At 41.3% G+C, this 18598-nt stretch overlaps 1 protein-coding gene across 1 annotated transcript in view; it reads right to left on the bottom strand.

The window, feature by feature from the left end:
• LOC121924090 (CMT1A duplicated region transcript 4 protein homolog) overlaps positions 1-1521 on the bottom strand; it is a 45177-nt gene extending 43656 nt beyond the window's left edge. The window contains exon 1 of the mRNA XM_042455193.1: positions 1488-1521. The gene's annotated coding sequence lies outside the window, so the exon portion shown is untranslated. The remainder of the gene's footprint in view (positions 1-1487) is intronic.
• Positions 1522-18598: the final 17077 nt, after the last annotated feature.

Genomic DNA, 18598 nt, shown 5'->3' with positions numbered 1-18598 from the left:
AGTAAACAGTGTTGCTATAGAGTTGCTGTGGTGAAGCTGTATGCCAGGGAAGAAGGACTCATTCTACAGTTTATATTGGTAACTTTGCTAGCCATCCAAATTGAAGGGGACATTGCCATTCACTTCCAGGGTAATGAGGAGCATTACTGCAATGCATAGCACATGTAACCCAAGGCAGTGGGATATTCTGAATCTCCTTTCTGTAACAGCTGTGGCCAATAATTGTTATGAAACATCATCAAAAACCATTTAGTGGCTTTATGCTTGGGGGCCACAATAGTGTATTGACTTATGCTTGTCATCCATAAGATGACAGCTCTTTATGCATCAGTTTTGCCAGGGTATTCAATTGCCAAAAAGCATCCAGGTAAATCTCCACCACAACCCAAGCAGCCACTACTTGGCTGCAGGAATATATCAGGACAGCTCCCTTGCCACACTTGCCCTTCTGGCTGCCTTTGTCCTCCCAGATGTCCATGTAAGTATAGTGATAAAACATTGCTCTACCACCTTCGAATAGGATCATACCCTATGTCTAACACTATCAAAATAGCTTCCAAACAAGCAGCTGTACAAGTCTTTTGCAGCATAATACTGAGGAAGAGAGGAGGAGGAAATTAAAAAGGAATGTAGCCAGTAGTGCCACTGAGATTGGTGTCATCCAGTGCAGGTCCCACTGCCTCTCTCACCTGCCCTCCCCCAGCTGGCTGCCCACCACCCAGCCAGACCACTGTGGACTCTGAAGGGCCCATTCAGGCTCTGGCATGTCTGCTCACCCAGCACTCCAGCAGTAGTCACTGCTGAGGAGGGCAGCACTGCAGCTCTAGAGAGTCTATTTAGGGTCTGCTGCAGCTGCTGGGTGAGCAAGAAAAGGAGGGGATGCTCTTTCTAGCTTGCCCAGTAGCCATGCCAGTCCCACCAGGTGTATCACCCCACCTGGTGTACATCCCTACGTCAGACCCAGTGCAGTCTACACCCCTTGCACCACCTCTAGTGATGCCTCTGGATGTATTATTGCCTGCTTATTTTATCGACTCCTACCATCTACAGGGTACCTCGGGATACGAAATACCCAGGTTACGAAATTTTCGGGATACGAAAAAATCCCATAGGGAATCATTGTTCCGGGTTACGAATGTTTTTTCGGGTTACGAAAAAACTTTTGGTGCTTTTTTCGGCTTTTTCGCACGGAATCGCGGCTTTTCCCCATTAGCGCCTATGGCAATTCGGCTTACGAAGGCTTTTCGGGTTACGAAAGCGGCCGCGGAACGAATTAATTTCGTAACCCGAGGCACCACTGTATTATCATGTATTATTTTATATGTATATTGTTCTCATTTTGTAGAATGTATGTCATAGGCAGGTTTCTTTTTCTTTATTTTATTGATTGTGTGTACAGTGCTGTGTAAATCTACAGCGCTATATAAATAAAGTATAATAATAATAATAATAATAATAATAATAATAATAATAATAAATAATTATACCTTTAGGTCTAACTGGTTTTTGTTTTAGCATGAGCTTTCATGGATATAAACCAACTTCTTCAGATACAGTATAGAGTACAGTGGACCCTTGTTATACGCTGAGGTTTGGTTCCAAGATCCCCCGTGTAGAACAAAATCCGTGTATGCTCAAGTCCCATTAAATATAATGACATAGCACAATGGTGTCCCTTATAAAAAATGGAAAATCAAGGTAAATTTATACTTTTTGGAACATTTTCAAACCGTGTATGCTTGAATCTGTGTATAAAAAAATCAGTGTATAAGAAGGGCTGGCTGTAATATTAAAGCCTCAGGACAGAAAGTACATTTACACAGTTGTGGGGAGTGGGATGGAATGTAATAGGATCCAAAAAGATGTCCCTTGCCCTAAATTATCAAAAGACTGTGTCAGGTGAAACATCTTTCACATCTTTATAGTAGTTAAGATTGTGTTAATGTGTGAAAGCAATAAATGAAATCATTGTCCTTGCTTATATCTCTGTTAATGATTTTAAAATTGTGAATATAATTAAATTCAGTTGTTTCTCTTCCTTTGGAATTTCCTTGTTCAAGAGCTGCTCTACTCCACTACTCTATCATCCTGCAAGCAACGAAGTGCAACAAGGTCTTTTTACAGCAGCCCTGAGTCTGTGGCACATGTTCAAATGGACAGCATATCCACTTCATGATCACTGATATTTCAATAAGCAGCCAAACCGACTTTTCAGGAAAACTTTACACTAAATTGAAAGCATACAGAATTTACTACTATGATGGCTTTCCATCTAACAATCTATATTTTTGATTTATAGATTTGTAATCATGGTGGTTGTGGGTGATTTTTTTGTAAAAGGCCATGAGTAGGTTTTTCTTGTTTAAAAATGCAGGATAAAAAAGACTAAATATAGAAGTCAAAGAGAAATTGGTAGAATGGTAGATGTACAGCGGGGGGGGGGGGGGGCATACCTTACATCATGTAAAGGCAAAAATTCCCACTAAACACCACTAAACCCCTATATTCGCTTGTTTACCATACTATTATATAACCCATTCCTCTGCATGAATTTGCACTATCAGATTGCTCAAGGCTAAAGTCAATGGATATTTTCCAATCTAAATCAGCAGCATATTCTAAGATCCACCATAAACCATCCATTTCTCCATCTATTTGTCCGCATGTCCGCATGAAATTTCTCCAAATGTCCACATAAAGTCTAACATCTAACCTACATGCACCAACTAAACTGTTTCGTCCCTATGTATGCATAAACAGTACATATCTAAGTTCCTCTGCATAGGTGAGTTTGCTTTAATATTTTTTTACATGTACAGAATCTACAGATGTACAACTAGTGTGTAAACAGTGTGAAGAACCTAAAGAAATAGGTATGGTACACACAGTATAATGAATACCACAGGTCAGAGATGGGGCTTCCATTACACTCTTCTCCCCAACCCTCCAGCTCAATGTACATGTTTGTTCACCTCAAGAGGGTTATGGTGCTACACAGAGACTAGTGTTCCTAACCACATTTATTCCATGGTATCATAATGTATGGGATACCTGGTTCTAATAAAGACTTCCTCTTCTCTCCTGGCCAACAGGTTCTGTTAGATGGTGGTGCAATGGGAAAGTTTGTTCCTTTCTTGCTTAAACCCTCCTTTGCTTATGGTACTGGTTGGCTGTGAGAACCAACACAGGCATGAGTTGTCCCTTGCAATGAGAATTAATCCACAATATACATACAGCTGTTGTTCTTTCCCCCTGCTCCTTTGAAGTCCATGGTCTGAATCACTGTGGCATCTCTCCTTTTATATCTAACATGGCTTTGCAACTATTGCTAGGAGCTGGAATTGTGACATAGGTGACACAGTAATCCAGTTATTATTCCATTCCTAGGAATTTGCATCTTGCAGCCATGTTAGCTAGGGTGTCATCAAATCTTGCTGGGATTAAAATGTTAAAAACTAAGAACATATCTGACAGACAGACTAGAGAGTTGGGCAGGTGAGAGCCAAATTGGGAATTAAATTGTGATTTCTAAGCATGGATTGTCCTCTGCTGCCAATCTGCACTATTATTGTTACACTAAAAATGTACAAAGCATTACTTTCTACCCTCTTTTTACATAAAAAGCTGAACCTAGAACGTGGCCCCTTCTAATCTCTTTCCTGGGAACAGTCCCCAGAGGAACTCTATACCTTAAGATTCAATTCTAATCAGAGACAAGAAAGTTAACAGAAAAGGGTTAACATGTTAGGTTAATAATTAATAAGCTTCAGCATCTAATTCAATTGCATTTACATTGAGAGAGGACAAAATTTAACTATTCAGTTTATATTAAATTGTCATTTCAGTTAAAACACCTTCACTGAAAGCCTTATCAGTGTGTGTGTGTGTGCGCGTGCGCACGCGTGCGTGCGTGCGTGCCTTCAAGTCATTTCTGACTTATGACAACCCCAAGACTCATGGGGTTTTCTTGGCAAGATTTGTTCACTGGAAGTTTGCCATTCCCTGAAAAATTCTATCCATAATTTTACTCTCCATCTCCCCATCCCTGCTTTGAGCATGGGGGAGCAGAAAACAGCTGCATGAAATTTTGAAAGGCCCATTTCTCATCCACCTACCAAAAATCCTGTCCTTGCATTACCTTTCTCTCTCATTTAAAATCTTCTTATCCACTCCTCCCTTCTATAACTTACTGATTCCTGCTTAAATATCAGCAAAAGTTTTAGGATTAAGAACTTCAAAATTCTATTTTCTGATTTCCTGCAGTCCCCATTTCTATCAATGTTTCTATCAATCAATGTTTCTATCAGTCCCAGGTATGAGAACTCTTTTACTACTGCTATTTCTTCATAGTCTAGTTTGAATTTGTCTAGATTCAGAACTAGAAAAGATCCTAAGGAGCAGATATACAATTAAGCACAAAAGTTAGAATTGTACAAGCCATTGTGTTTCCGATTACTATGTATGGATGCGAGAGCTGGAAAATTAAGAAAGTGGATAAGAAGAACATCAATTAATATGAGATGTGGTGCTGGAGAAAAGTGTTGAGAATATTGTGGACAGCCAAAAAGACAAACACATGGGTCCAAACTGAAATCTCCCTGGAAGCCAAGATGATTCAGTTTAGGATGTCGTACTTTGGGCCACATCATGAGAAGGCACAACTCATTGGAAAAAAATAACACTAGGAAAGGTAAAGGGCAGCAGAAAGAGAGTAAGACTGTGTACTAGATAGATGGACTCTATTAAGAGGGTCACAGGTATGAATTTGCAAGAAAAAAGCAGAGCAATGAAGGACAGGGAGTCTGGGAGATGTTTCATGCACTGAGTCACCATGAGTCAAATCGGCTCGAAAGCAGTTAACAACAACAAAAAAGGTTGCTAGTTTACACACTCTCTCACCAAAGAGAACAAAAGAGGTTGCAGCTTTGCAAAAAGTTTCCATGTGTTAATTTCTGTGATGATTTATAAAACAAGAATTTCACAACAGAGTGAACTTAGTCAGAGAATATTGATTAATTCTAGGAACAAACCTATTTTGTGAAAGATGAGGCATTTGCCTGATGTACAGAAACCAACACCTCTCATCCATCTCTCATTTGGGAAGTGAAGTGCACAGTTGCACAGAGAGAAACCATTGTATCACTGAATACCAAGAGGGGCTGCCAAGTGCTCCTTTGACTTCCAGCATTCCTGGAAATGAATCAGCTTCTCCTTCTCTTCACTGCCACAAGCTGCAGAGACATTTGTTCCTTCCTTTGTTTGGAGGAAAAGAACTAATGGATGACAATTATACAACCCTGCCACTGCAAACAACTGGCTTGGGGCAGGGTGGGGAAACAAATATGTGTGAGTACTACTTCAGGAAGGGTGGCTCTCCCTTTCACAGGGCTGTTTGGCAAACACATTTGTATGTTTGTAGATATTTTAGTGACTGAATTGTCCTGAGATCACCACCTCCACAGCTAGAACATGCACAGGACTGGACAGAGACTGAGGCCAAGAGTCTCGCCTCCTCTTTCTTCCTCTCCTGGGCAGGGTCCACTTTTCCTCCCAAATGCCTCCAGGCTGTATGTCATTGAGAAGCAAGCATTACCTCATGAACCGGACACCCCAGTGTCCAGGTCTTGGGTGGTTCCAGAGGAAATTCCTAAATGTAGAGCACGAGGGAGGGGGGATGTCTGACTCACATCTTAACTTACAACTATCCCATGGAGCTGGGCTGCTTTTGCACCTGACTATTATGAGAAAGAATCCAAAGGCACCTGCTCTGTTTATAGAGAAACAGGAATGTGGCAGGAAGAAGGAAACTTTAGCAAGTTATGCCTTATTTTTACAAAGCCAGTTCCACAAGATACATGATAATATATTCTATCCTTTAGATGAACCAGGACCCACAAAAATGTATTCTCAGGCTTCCCCTTTGAATGTAGACATCTGTTCTTAGGACATTAGCACACAAGCCCCATTTTCACTGCAATTGCATTAGTTAACAAAAATGTAAATATTTTGGTTTGAAGCAAGCCATTATTACATGTCTCTGCAATACTGTGACTGGGGCTCTTTCAGCCATCGCATTCTCTTAACCCTTCCACCTTGCTCTATGCCCTACCCAGTGTGACTTTCAGGGTCGTGTTTTTTGTTCTTTGCTTTTTATATTTTAATGGAATTCTGGAGTTCTGTTAATGCAGATTGAGTTAAAGAAAACAAAAGAAATATGCAAAATTAAAGGGAATCAGGCTGCTTGGGAATAGCGAGGGGGATGAGGGACAGGAGGAGATACTGAAAATACATGACTGTCAATATTGGAATTATAGAAGCAGTGATATTTCACACTTGTGTGGTAATGGAAAAGAAGTGTGATTGGGAGCTTATTGATGGGTTTCCCCTGTCAATGAATATACATATAATTCATATATTCCGCCCCGCATGCTTAGATCCTGGGATAAAAACTTGTTGCAGCCAACAAAAACTAGGATTACTACAGTCTCTCAAAGGACCTTTTTCTTCTGTTGCTCCTAAACTATGGAATGACCTGACAGAGGAGATCAGGAATATTACCAACCCTAACTGCTTCTCTTCAGGCAGGGCTTCCCAGATTAACTTGATTGCTCTATCAACTGCTCATCTGCTTGATTTTGTTTATTGCCATTTGTCTTGAATTGTTATTTAAATTTGAGGGTAGGTGGGTCTTTGGGTTACAGGGTCTTTATGATATTAATTATTATTTTGTATTTTAATGCTATTTTAATATTGTAAGCCACCTTGATCCAATTGGAGAGGTAGGATATAAATAATAATAATAATAATAATAATAATAATAATAATAATAATAATAATTATTATTATTATTATGAAAACCACACTTCAGAGACACCAGCTATGGGTCAGAGATGATATTGACTGATAAATATAATAAAAGGCACTATTTTTCTATTGTAGTTTAAAAGCTGTGTATATTAATCACTCTAATTATATATACATTTATGTATACTGGTGGTATGCCCTACTTATTTTATTCACTTAAGATTAAGGCTTTAGTTGCTAACTGTTAATATATTAAAAGGTGCAGTCTCTTGCACTTTCACACTTCTGCTAAACTGAGGAAAAAATTATTCATTTGCAATATTTATATACCACTCAATTAAAAAGATTCTCTGGGCAGGTTCATAGAAAGGAAAAAATCTGTTGAGAAACTAAAACTAGCTAGTTATAAGAAGAGTCTTTGCTTCTGTCAAGATCTTGTCTGAGAAGCAGCATACAAATCCATTGTGAAACACCGCATTAGGAAACATTATGATAAAAACTCTATTTTCAGCCATTACAACAGCATAAGGTTGGGGGAAAAGCATGTATGCTGTGGCTTCTGTAATAAAGTTCTGTGGTGAGCCTGTTTCTGGCTTGAGGGGCTCCATTTTGGTCTTATATGCTGAACAATTTAAGAAGGATGTTGACAAGCTGGAGTGTGTCCAGAGGAGGGTGACCAAAATGGTGAAATGTCTGGAACCATGGGCTATGAAGAGCTGGGTATGTTTAGCCTGGAGAAAAGAAGGTTAAGAAATGACATCATATCCATCTTTAAATATTTGAGGGGATGTCATAGTGAGGATGGAGCAAGCTTGTTTTCTGCTGGTCTAGAGACTAGGACACAGAGCAGTGGATTCAAGCTACAGAAAAAGAGATTCCAGCTAAACATTAGGAAGAATGTCCTGAAGGTAAGAGCTTTTTGACAGTGGAACACACTGCCTCAAAGAGTGGTGAGGTCTCCTTCTTTGGAGGTTTTTAAAGAGAAGCTGGATATCCATCTGTCAGGAGTGCTTTGATTATGCATGGAAGAATGGGGTTGAACTTTATGATCCATGAGATCTCTTCCTACTTTGGAATTTTATGATTCTATGATTTTATGATTGTGTTTTCCATATAATGGTTCAATACTTTGGAGCACACAAAATTAATGCAATTGGCTCTAATGCACAGGTGCTGTTTTGAGTGGTAAATGATATTCTCAATCACATTCTTGAGACTAACTACGAAAGGACTGCCTTTTTTTCACAGGAAGCATGCACAGTGAGGCTATGGGACAGCCCTAAGCAGCCAGGAATGTCACATTTCAAAGAGAAGATTGGAAAGAGCAGCCTCAAAATAAAAGAGTCAGAGGAGTAATTGGAACAAAGAGATAAAGAAGGCTGAGGAGGAGTATTTGGACGAATGTATTCTCTCATGGTGAAGGCTGGAGGATAAGACTTCAAAGTTCCAGAGGGAGGACAGTGCCAAAGGAGGAAAGGAGCAAAAACGATTGCTGTGTGGCAGAAAGAGAAACAAGTTTTCATGTGGAGGGGAACTAAAACAAGCTGAGGAAATCTGGAGAGAAACTTAAAATGGTGAGGTCCACATCTCACCAGACACTCAGCCAACCAAACAAAACTGAAATATCCCAAGGAAGCAAGGGGAAAGAAATAAAACATAATGCTATTTAGAATGGAAGGACAGAGTTCTCTGTCCCTCAAACCTACTCCATGTTTTTCTAGCAGCCTAATTTACCTGCAGGGCCTAAATACCCTAAAGGCACCAGATCAGTCTGATCCTAAGCAAGGTCAGACCTAGTTAGCACTTGGATGGAGGATCATCAACAAATACCAGGTCTTGTAAGCTAAATTTCAGAAAAAGCAACTGGAAATACTGTTTCTGAGTATTTCTTGCCTAAGAAAAGCCTACAAAATTTGTCTTAAGCAAACAGATGGCTTGAAAGCACCAACTTATAAAGACAATTTAGCTACAGTAATGCAAACTGCCACCTTGACCATATTGGTTCACCAACATCAAAGATTTTTCTTGTTCCCCCAGCTTTTTGGTAAATGGTTTTGTTGACAACTGAGCAACGCGTAAATTCAAAATCCAGATTGTATGATTGTATCTGAATTTGTTTTAGGACTTTATTGCACCACCTCCAGTGTCCGACTTACCTCTTCCGAATCTGAACCAAAATTGAGTCCAGATATCTGGTTTGAAACTAAGGCTATGTGAGATTTCTAGAGAGAAAAGAATAGAACTCGATTCACCCATTTACACTAGGCCCTTTTAACACACATATACTGTTCTCATTACATATGCTACCCTTCTCCATCTGAAAAGAACCCACTCAAGAATTCAGAATTTTGCAAAGCCTCCCAATTTTGCAGTTGGAATGAAATAGCATAAATACTCTTGCAGAAAAGTGTTGGTTGACTGGCCAAAGGGAATGGTGAATATTCTAGACATGTGTGTGCACGTGTGTGTGTGTTATTTAGGCTGCACTATTCAAAATTAAGGTGATTTGCTCTCTCAGCTTGGTATTACACTGGGCCATGTCTGATGTCATGTCCCTCTTGAGTGTTAAGATTAAGAAAGCATGGCAGGCAAGCTATCTTTGGGATTCACAGTTCCTGTCTGCATTTGGCTGAGGGTGAAGCAGATGAAGTTCCTCATTCAATACAAAGCTATTTTAAGAATTATGGGCAAGGCAGGGGGCCGTGTTTTTGACAGATGCAACCTTGTCTCAGCTGTGAAGCATGATGTCAATTTTATATGATTGCATTCCCCAATAATCTCTCTCTCTTAGACCAGAATATCAGCATTAACAGCAGATCAAGAGGACTTGCTTAAAACAGTGATGGACAAGGCAGTGATGCTGCTGGCCTGGGTCTGCTGGGATTCTGAGATTCCTCTGGCACTCGCTGTGCAATCTAGATTCTAGCCAGCACATTTCTTTCCATGAGCTCATGCCATAAACATTTTTACACACCCTTCCCCTGCATAATGGAATGATCAGAATATCCATGCAGAAAGGAGCTGCTTTCCATTGTGGTAGATGGAAAAGACAAACTTTGAAAGGGGTGGGGGGTAGAATAGAATTTTCTGTCTTGTTAATGTGGCAGTCAACAGTGGAGGTTGGCTAAACATTAGCTTGCTTAATAGCTGGCAGTGCTTGTCACCTAAGTGTGAAAAAATGCAACTTCAGCCATCAGGTCAAATTAAAAGTCATCAGGATAGCAAGTGCAGACACACCACACACCGCTATTATCCATGAATATTCTACAGGCACCAGATCATGTCGAATCTTGGAAGCCAAGCAGGCCCAGCCCTGGTTAGAACTTGGATGGGGCACCACCAACAAATAACAGGTGCTCTAAGCTATATTTCAGAGGAAGTAACTGGCAAAATCTCTCGAGATCAGGGCTTGAATCATGGCTCGGAAACCCACTGGATGACCTTTGGCAAGCCACACCCTCTCAGCCTCAGAGGATGATGATGGCAAACCCCCTGTGAAGAAATATTGCCAAGAAAACCTCGTGAGAGGTTCACTTTAGGGTCGCCATAAGTCAGAAATGACATGAAGACACAACAACAATAACAACAACAAGTGGTAAAAACACCTTTGAGTATTTGTTGCCTAAGAATCCTATGAAATTCATGGGGTCTCCATAAGTTGATAGGAGACTTGAAGGCTTGAAGGCACACACACACATGCACGCTGCACACACACACACAATGTGGAAATATCAAAAGAGTTAAAGCTGAATCCAGGTAAGACAGAGGTACTTGCTATAGGGACCCCTAACCTAGGAATGGAGATATGTCCACCAGTGCTGGATGGGGTCACACTTCCCCTGAAAGACTGTGTTCACAGCTTGGGGGTACTCCTTGATTTGCCTCTTCAGTTCACAGCTCAGATACAAGAATGCCTGTTATCAGCTTCGACTGATACACCAGCTGCGATCCTTCCTGGAGCTGGGTGACTTAGAGACAGTAGTACATGCACTGGTAACCTCTCAGCTCAATTTAGGCAACGCGCTCTACATGGGGCTACCCTTGTGCCAAGTTTGGAAACTTCAACTGGTACAAAACATGGCAGCCAGGTTGGTCACGGTCACATCTAGAGCTGACCACATTACACCTGTTCCAAAATCTCTCCACTGGCTACCTATTAGTTTCCAGGCAAGGTGTTGGATATAACCTTTAATGTCCTACATTGCCTGGGTCCAGACTACTAGCGAGAGCACCTTCTTCTACATAATCCACCCCGCACACTTAGGTCCTCTGGGAAGAAACTGCTGCAACTCAAGAAGACCAGACTGTCCGCAGTGACCCAGAGGACCTTTTCATCTGCCGCTCCTAGGCTCTGGAAGGACCTGCCGGACAAGATCCATCATATTACCATGCTAGAAGCCTTTTAAAAGGCCGTTAAGATGGATCTCTTCTGGCAGGCATTTCCAGATTCGAAATTAAGAGAAATTTCTCCCTTGTGATAAACTCCTGTGAAGTATCATTTCCTCACAAGGAGTAATAATTCTTTTTAAATAAATAAATAAATAAATAAATGGAACCCAATATTAAAGAGAAGCATCTACTGACATGAAGAGACACAAAAGTGCAAATATTTTTGCAGGGAGGGTAAGTTAGCAGATAGTTAGCTCCCCAACTCCCCCTTTCCACAATACTTGTTCATTGGCTCTCACCCCCAGTTCTATTAGCACAATGTCTGTTGAAACTACGGTTTATGAATTGGTCACCTTATTAATCAAGCTGTTTTAACTTTGACAATCATAAAGCAAGGGGACAGAGAATCATTTCCACTGTGATGTTGGAAAGCAGTTGCAGAATTTCAGACATTGGTAACATAGACGGTAGATGATGATGGAAGAAATGTGAAAATTTAGCATATTTTAAAAAGAGGTGGTCTCCCAAGTTGTGAGAAACACAGCATGTGAAACCTCACAACATCCCTTGCTTTTAGCATGTTTTGTTTTATTATTTGTTATTGGATGGTAAGGAGATCCATTATAGTGTCAGGGTTGGACTACAACTCAGGATGCCACAGTTCAAATCCCCAATTGGCAATGGAAAGCCACTGGGTAATCATGGGCAAGTCACACTCTCTCAGCCTCAGAGGAAGCTAATGACAAACTCCCTCTGAACAAATCTTGCCACAATCTTGCCCTGTGATAGGTGTACCTTAGAGTCATCATAAGTCAGAAATAACTTGAAAGAACACAACAACAGCAACAATCTCCTTAAATATCTTCTGAGAAAACGGTTCATAGTTTTTTGAATCATCTGGGAGGAAGGTCCAGCTCAGCTAATACTATGATCATTGTCTGATTTCATTCCTGAAAAATTCCTGCTTCCTTTTTGTTTTCCTATACAACTCAGGAAGAAGCCTGACAACACACTTTCCAAATGAATGTCCAAGGCTGGGAGCAGAGTGCCACTTCCTTGACTTCCATCACAGACAAGAGCAATGAGAGCAGCTAGGTGTGGTGGTGTATGAGAGTCTGAGAATCAGGAAACTGTGAGGAAGGACTTGTGCATGTTCCCTTCAAAAGGCAAAGTTCACATTTTGCAAGGCCTGTGAGTTTGTTTCTGGACAGGATGAGATAAATACCTTTCCAGGAAACATGATTCATTTTTGAGGTGGAAATGTATTTAAAGAATTTATCTTGATAAATAGCATTTACTTATTTATTTATAAAATATCTCCTTATGTGAGAGCCAATGTGATGTAGTGGTTTAAGCATTGGACTGTGACCCTGAAGACCAGGGTTCAAATCCCTGCTCAACCATGGAAACCTACTGGGTGACACTCTTTCAGCCATAGGAGAAGGCAAAGATAAACCTCCTCCGAACAAATCTTGCCAAGAAAACCCTGTGACAGGTGTGCCTTAGAGTCATTATAAATAAGAAATAACTTGAAGACACACCACAACAGCAACAATCTCCTTACACACCTCCAAATACCATTATGACTTATTAAGATGCAATAGTAAAAGTCGCTTTTCCTAACTAGTTCTGTTGTCAACCTGATAGCCAGTTACAAATGATGAATCTTTGTTCTGTGAGGCCTCAAAGCACTTCAGGACTACACTTAAGTTTGTTGCTAACTGCTTATTTGCACAAAATGCAGAATACAGGAACATATGACAGGAAATTGATTCCTTTTCTATCCAAGCCTCAGAAGTCTACTTTGAAGTCAATGCCTTTCCAGCATGATAAACACAGGGATTTAGCTCAGGACCTTGTGTGTGCACAGGATGTTGGTCTTTATCTCTTCAACAATGTAGTAGCATGGACTGAATAAAATTATAGCTCTTCCCCAAGAACCAGTGAGTGATTATACCCATAAGGCAGCACCCCTACCCAAGTGCTACTCTGGATTAGTGGTGAGCCATTTTTGGCCCGTCCTTGGCATGTTTTCTGGAAAGAAAGAAACAATTGTAACCAATGGGAACAAATATATGGTCCAAATCAGATAGTTTGAGAAGCACTTCTTTAGCATATTTCTCTCACAGAGAAGGTCTCAAAAGCATGTCCCAAGCCTTCTATATCTTAATAATAACCTTCAATTAAGACAGAAGAGGATAAATCCCAACCCATGGGAGGGGGCCTAATCTGGTTTGTAGAGGTTCCCACAGTCTGCCTTGAAGCCCATCCCCTCTGGAAGGAACCCAGAGCATCACTTCAGTGCTCATCTGTCCCATATGGAGAAAATAAGAGTGAATGAAACACAGGCTGGTGAGCCAGCTGAATCAAAGCTGAGCAAACCTGAATCCCTCCTTCTTCATCTTTCTCACCACGTGTTGGCTACGAAAAACCTTCCAAATGGTAAAGAACCAATAACTCAATCCTCTGACATTAACCTGCCCATGGTACAGTGGTAAGGAGACATCTGGTCCCTATCCCCAAACATGAACATAGCTGAGTCAAGCCAGTGTCCATCTAACCTTATACAGTGGGCCCTTGGTATCTACTGTGACTTGATCCCAGGACCCCCTGTGGGTACCAAAATCAGTGGATGTTCAAATCCCATTATGTACAATGGTGTAGTAAAATAGTATCCCTTGTGTAAAATGGTAAAATCAAGGTTTGGTTTTTGGATTAAAAAAAAAGAAATTTAAAAACAACACTGAAGCTCTGGATGGTTGAATCCATGGATGCAGAATCCATGGATACGAAGGGACAACTGTAGTAAGTTGAGCAATTTAACAGCAGTGAGTCTCCAGGGTATCAGGCAGGATTATTTTCCCATCCTACTTATAGATCCCTTATGTTCTTCCACCCAAGTGCTAGCCAGGCCTGACTCTACCTGGCTCCAAAGACAGATGAGAATAGGTGTGTTGCTACCCTTGAATTACAACACAGAAACAAGGAGGCAAAGAGAATTCTCAGTAATGCAGTGCTCAGTTGTTAGCAAGCACTCTTACACATCAGCTTTAAAATAGGTTTTGAGCTCATCCCATACTGTTATTGTATGTGGTGGCTGCCAAACTAAATGGCATTAATAACCAAGGTGCCCGATATTCTGCCCAATGTAGATTTGACATTCACTTATAAAGGAACTCAGGCAAACAAAATCTGCTTGAAGCTTCATGTGTAAAAAATACTACTAGAGCTGTACAGCTCTTGGGACTCCACTGTTCTCACAAACATGCCATTCATTGGAATGGCCGCAAAACATATGTTGAAAGAGCCTGGAGAGACACTTGAACAGTAACCTTTACATCTTGAATTCTGAAAAGTTAGCATGATTAGAAGAGGCTCTATGTGGCTGGGCAAAATGGGTGGTGGTGTGACCCCATTTGTGGTTCACTCAAGAGAAAGAGAGGGGTTTGACTGTTATATCATTGGCCTGCACATGTACAAAAATAGGGTACTTTTTGCTTGGCTGTAATCTGCCATGCAGACGGAACTCTTCAGCCAAAAATTGTGTCATCTTTGAGAAACACAGCTGGCAGCTTTGAAACATTATACCAGATGCAAACCTGGACCACATCAACCCAACATAATTCAGTGGAGGTGCGGGTGCATGAAGCTGCTTTATACTGCATCAGACTATTAGCACATCTACACTGGGGGTTCCACATTTTAAGCTTGCAGGCTCTAGTTTGCTTGGTTTTGGTCTTTAAACATAAAAGATCCACCAGCTACAGTATAGTGCAAAATTATTTACCTTTAGAATTAAAGGATTCTGAGCCCAGGATTTTGATGTACTGGAAATACATGAAACTCAAAGTCTTTCCACATAAAAATCCATCATGATGCCTATCCAAAATTGCTTTTGTTTCTATAATTTAATTTAGAGGGTATGGAATGTCCTTCACTATTTCACAGATGAAAGCCAGGACATGTGTGGCCAAGTAACATCAAAGTGTGGGCAAGATGGAATAAGTTATTAATGAGGAAAAATACATGTTAGCCGAAGCTACAGCAGTTTGCATTTGCCTGAGCCTACTGGGAAGAGCAAGATTTCCCTCGTCTCTCCTCTTCCCCCTGCTGAGATAATTTAATACAAACTATCTTTGCACACTGAGCCCAGTTTGCACTACTGAAAGTAAGCTGAGGACAAAAGGAGAAAGTGGAAGGAGGAGAGAGTAACCATAACATTTTTAAAGTAGCTGAAAAAGTGGGATGACAGAGGAACCATTTTGTTGCTGCTATTGCTAAGCAGTTTGCAGACAGATACCAATACTCATCTTTTGCAGGGAACTACCAATAGGTCCAGATCTACCTTCTTCCCACTCAAGGCATTAAAGAGACAGGAATCTTTCCCAGCACTATCCAAAGATGCCACAGGTTGAACCTGATACAAAGCCCATTACTGGCCACTGAACTACATAAGACATTTCCTTAAGGCAAGAATGAGTTAAATAGGCAGTTGAGTGAGTAGAGCTGGAATACACATTTGGACTATAAGTACCAGAATCCACAGCCAGCAGGAATTCCAAGAACTACAGTCCAAGTTCTGTGTGTAATTTAATGGACTCCTCTACTGATTTTTTTTTTTTTTTTTTTGGCCACTCTTCAAGTGAATGGGGCTCATGCATGCGGTGGCACAATGGCACAGCAGCGCACGCACGCCATGTACGGGCACCCCATTCATCCGAATGGGACATGCTGCCACGCACACCCTACGCACTGCCACGCTGCATTCAACATATGCTGAAAGCTGTGTATGATGAGGGCACACTGTATTATTAACTGGTTGTGGTAAAAAATATGCAGTAAGTGTGCTGTTTTTGTGCTTTTAAAAAAATGTGTAACAAGTGCTTAATGTGTTTTAATTGCTTAAAATTAATGTTCTGATTGATTGTTCAATGCTTTTTTCACTTTCTGTACTAGCTTACAATGGTGGGATACAGACTGCCCCAAAAGGGTGGTCTGCCAGTGCCTCCTTTTCCACCAGCGGGAAGCCGCAGCAGATAAACCGCACGGTTTTCCACTGGCAAAAAAAGAACCCGCAAAAAGCGGGTTCTTTTTCTGGTGCACTTGTGATACCCGAGTGCACCAATGGCACACCTGTGACATCACAAGTGCGTTGCGACATGCAGACACTAAGCGTCCATCACGTCAAAATGGCAGCGCCTGTGTGTACAGGGCGCTGCCATTTTGACATACAGAATACGTACTAGGGTTGCGAAGCGTCTGTAAGCGATGCCCCGAGGCAACCCTTGCACATATTCTTTATGTGTTTAAAGGCCCATCTGTACTGGGCTATTGTTTGTTCTAGCTATTTTCTTTTAACTTGCGTTGTAAGCTGCTTTTGGTCCCATACAGAGATAAAAGTGGGATAGAAATCCAAGAAAGAAAGAAAGAAAGAAAGAAAGAAAGAAAATTCAATGAGGATCCTTCATACCCTAGAGCAAAATTTTAGGTATGGTTGTTTGTTATTTGAGTAAGGTTGTACGTTACCTCTCAGTATCTGCATGCATGTATACAGTACATACTAAACTAAGCAAATTTGAGAACATCACAACAAGAAACATTGCTCCTGTCTGCACGGGCTAAAAGGCCTATTTACAACCCAACCCTTGTTGTGGCATCGTCTTGTTGAGACAACGCACAGCTCAAACCCTAATTTCTGCAGTGAACAGTCCAAACAATGTCCAGCACATTCTGCTCTAGAACCAGGGTATAACAGCCTTACAATGGATTTTAAAAACATATCTCTTGCTGAAGATCATCTGAGATGTCACCACAGCTGTCTATTCAGCCTGTCTGCTGTTGCTCTGGTCAGAACAAGGTTTCCAGCCATGTGATCATTACTGGGCACTTTGTTCTGACACGGTGGAGGTGCCATGCGGTTCAGCAGGATGCCCATGAAGACAGCTGCCATGGTGCAGGAATGGAGGACCAGGTAATGCGGGGAGGTCGGAATAGCCAGGATACTCCAGACTGCCCCCAGAATATTCTAGCCCATACAGAGAGGTCCTGAGTGTATGATGCATAACAGTTTCAGATGGAAGAAGCAGAAGATTGCATACACTGGTTCATCTCACTGTGGAAACGAGAGAAGAGTGCTGGGCTCAGATTTGCACAATGGCAAGTTCCCATCTGTTTTGTTGACTAGATGGATTTTATACAGTGCTAGGGAACACAGAGACATCTAGGTGGAGGGCGGGGGGCAGCTTGCAACTCAATCTGGCATGAGCAAGAGCTGTGAAACCTAGGTCAACAGGACTCCAGACTGATTTTTTAATAAGATGTGTTAAGCAGGGAGCTTAACTGGAAGCCTCAGGAGTTCTACTTCTAAACTCCCAAGCAGAGCCAGGTGATGGGTCTCTTTCCCTCTCCCTCTTTCTCACACACACCTTCTCACCATCTGGTTCACATTTCCTGTCCCTCTACCCCTTTAACTAGGAGCTCCAAAAGCTTTATAAGGGTGGGAAGATATTCCAGTATATTCTCCACTTCAGCACGGATGGCCCAAGGGAAGCAGTGAGGAGGGAATGATATGGTGGAACGATGAGGTGTGTGCCCTGTTTCTTATGCATTTCCTTCTTGTTTCTGCTAAAGACAAGTAGAAGAGAAATAGTAACCAAGGCCAAGGCCAACATTTTCACTGTTGAATCCTCCCCCCACGCAGGCGAGGAAAGTCTTGATTGGCAGATTGTTGGCTTTTTGCATTTCTCCTTTTTAAACTGATTCATGGCGCCATTTCAAAGAAACTAAAAGTGCCTCCAAAAAGATTCTTTGCCAAGTAGCCATTTTCTCACTTGTCGCACTTCCAACTGCAAAGGAAAGAAGAGATCTGGCTCCCTCTGCTGGTTGCTTGGCAAATAAGATTGTGTGAGCCAAGGTTTATCTCAGTGCAAGGTGGCCGGACATATTCCTTTTCCAGGACACATCCTACATTTCAGCCTTCTGTCCAGGAGGAATTCCAAAATGTCCTCCATTTTGAGCATGACTAAGAAGCACGAAATTTTATTAATATAAGTGTTTTTAACTTTTATTTGGTCATATCTTCCATTTTTCTTGAATGTCCTACATTTTACAGTGCTTTCTCCTTAGCTGTTAGGACACCTGGTCACCCTGTCTCAGTGATTAATAAGAAAAGGGATAGCAGCATCCATACTCTTTTCCTTCACCTTTAAAACACAGGTGGGAATGTGTGACCCTTCAAGTAATGTTGGATTGCCATTCACATAGTTCCTTACTATTGGGTACACCAGTTCAGGTAGATTGGATTATCATTGATTATGTGGATCACACATACCATGCAATGCGTGTAGTTTGGGGCCGCTTTGCACCTTTGGTAAAGGCACTGAGCAAGGAGAAATGGGATACCTCC

This window comes from Sceloporus undulatus, chromosome 2, assembly GCF_019175285.1.
Source record: "Sceloporus undulatus isolate JIND9_A2432 ecotype Alabama chromosome 2, SceUnd_v1.1, whole genome shotgun sequence".
NCBI lineage: Eukaryota > Metazoa > Chordata > Lepidosauria > Squamata > Phrynosomatidae > Sceloporus > Sceloporus undulatus.
This window is presented reverse-complemented; position numbering and strand designations above follow the sequence as displayed.